Below are 2,766 nucleotides of genomic sequence, written 5' to 3'. Positions count from 1 at the left end.
TCAAGCAGAAGACTTAGGACAGAAGACTTTCCCTAATATGATGAATGGATTAGACATCTTTGACATAAACAAATGCGTTTTAAATAACTGTGTGTGCATTTATAATAAATACCAGTTGGATAGAGTACAGCCAGATGGCCTTTTTATTCAAATTCATCCTGACTCTCTGCTGAAAAAATTACTGTATAAGCACTAGACCTCATATAAGATATTGCCTTGACAATATACACTCAATTGTGATACTGAAGCTTTTACAAAGTTGCCTCAATCAGAAGAAACTCTCAAAGAAATGTTAAAAGGTCATCATGAAAAGCAGTGAATACATCTCTGCCATATATTCATGACAAAATATATACTTGATCATTTTATTCATTTTGTTTTAATAAATTTTATTGATATGTACATATATTTGATTATTTTATTAATGTTTAACTGAGCTTTAGGATTAGAGAGAATGTAATAACCTATTTTATACCAATGGGAAATGATTGAAGGAGCATAGGCATTGAGAATGTCCTATAGATCCCTTTCTAACTCTTCAAAGAATCAATTCCCACCACATTGGTTGACATTCATTTCCCATTAAATAAATATGCACTGATGGTTCCCATCTTCACAGCCTTTGCTAGGGGTAGAGAGGTTTATATGAATACCTAAAAATTCATTAAGAATATCATTTTAAAACTTACTCACTAATCCATTTATGGATCAGCAAACATTAATTGTTCATTGTAAGGCAGATATTATATGATGCTGATATAAAAAGACTCTACCCATATGTCCTCACATTGTAACTTGGATGGCCAAAACACCCACAAATATTTATTACACACTATAATAAGCTTTCATGTTAAAATGTGTCACAGGCCCCGGCAACTTAATGGGAGAACGGATTCATCCCACAAGGAAGGGAGATAATGGGGAAATGGTTTAAAAGGAGAAGAGGGGCTTAGAAAGCTTTATGAAGGTGGCAACATTTAGCGAAGGCCATCAAAAATGAGTAGGCCCCAAAGTGGAGAAGGCACTATGGGTACCCGGAGCAAATGAAACAGCATGAAGAAAGGCAGAGGGTTGGAAACACATTAGAAGAATGTCAGTGCTCCAATTTCTTGAATGTGGGAGCAAAAGTATGTGAATTTTATTCATCATAATTTCTCTTCTTCAGTTCAAAGAGGAAGTCACAAACCTGTGTCCCTTGGGCCATTTTTAACCCTGGACACATTGTTATTTGACCTAGGCAGTGTTTGAAATCATGGGCAGTATTTCAACATGAGAAGAATTCACAAGAATTCAGCTTTTGAGGTTTTGGGGTTTTTTTTAAGTTAGTGTTTAGCAAATCTGGGCCAGAATGTCTAAGTAGAAATAATCTTCTAGAGAAAAGCAATGACTAACCTGCTTCTAGAGGCCTGCTCTTTGTGTTTCACTACAATCCTCACTTGCCCAAATTCATTCACTAATGCTACCTGACAGGCCCAGGTTGGTGTTTTATTTGAGATGCCTGATTTAAGGACTTAAAACTTCTGAAAAGGCAATCAACCCTGGGAGGAAAAAGGTGGAATATATCTCTGTTAATCAGTCATTTGTCATTAGTACTTCAGGTGTGAATGAAGGATTAGAGAACAACATGGATTAGAGAAACAGAAAACAGAACACAAGGTCATTAAGCATTAGAGTGTTTGGTTTGGTGAAGAATTTGGTAGCATTAGAAAGAAGAAAGAATAAGGGAAGCACTTTTACCATGCTCAGTAAAAACATGTTCACATCATACATAACCTAGTCATAGTCACATGACCTACATTAGCTCAAATACGAAGCTAAAACACTGACCTTTTCTTAATTCCTGACTGTGCTGATTTATTTCTATCTAGTTTCCATGTTTGCAACCCTGTAAGTTTATTGGTTAAATTATAACCCTCTCTCAAGCTTCTCCTGAAAAGTTATTGGCCCAATGCCTATTCCCTGAATTCCAACCATGGACATTATCCCCAGGTAATTAAAATGTTCACTTCAAAAAAAAAAAAAAAAAGCCAAGTATCACATAGCATTGTTAACCTTCTTCTCAAATAATGTATGAGATGTCAGAATTATCTGTAATGTCTTGGAGCCTTTTGAAGAGTATCTTTGCACATACTGTCAACATACACCATGTAGGAATAATTATCATCATTAACCTGAGTCTTATTGAGCTGCCTGCTTATTAAAATGTATTGCCACTCACTATAAGTGCTAAGTTGTGGCAGAAAAACAAAGAGATAGCTGAATAAAGATGGCATCCCAGGTATAAGTAACATTATTAAAATATTTAGAAAGTGAAGCTAATGAGCTCACCTTTCTTCTCAAAACACACATATTCCAAATGCTTCTAACCTTTGAAATGAATGTGTCAGCTAAATAAGAGTATATAATACATAAAGGAAGAGGGATATTTGAAAAAGAACCAGACATCATGTATTGTTCATTCACAGAAGACAGTGGGTAAAATCAATGATTTGATCAAAATGCTTGAGAATAACTGAATTTCACATTCCAAATGTGACATTTGGAAACCATGTGCTCAGAACCCACAAACCAAAAGCATATGAAACTTTTGCACTAGCTTTCCTGCAGATCTTTAAAGAGTTTCCCAAACTCTAGGGGGCAAATCCTATGGAAGAAAGTGCTGAGCAGTAACAACTGTAGGGGATGACTGCTAAAAGTCAGAACCCGCCAAGGAGCTAAGACATAGAATGAACAAACAGCATCATCATGGGGTTGAGCAGCATGCGT

Source organism: Carlito syrichta, unplaced genomic scaffold (genome assembly GCF_000164805.1).
Source record: "Carlito syrichta isolate Samal-C Ts95f unplaced genomic scaffold, Tarsius_syrichta-2.0.1 Scaffold304630, whole genome shotgun sequence".
In the NCBI taxonomy this organism is placed as follows: Eukaryota; Metazoa; Chordata; class Mammalia; order Primates; family Tarsiidae; genus Carlito; species Carlito syrichta.
The sequence above is the reverse complement of the archived record's forward strand: the minus strand, read 5'-3'. Positions refer to the sequence as shown.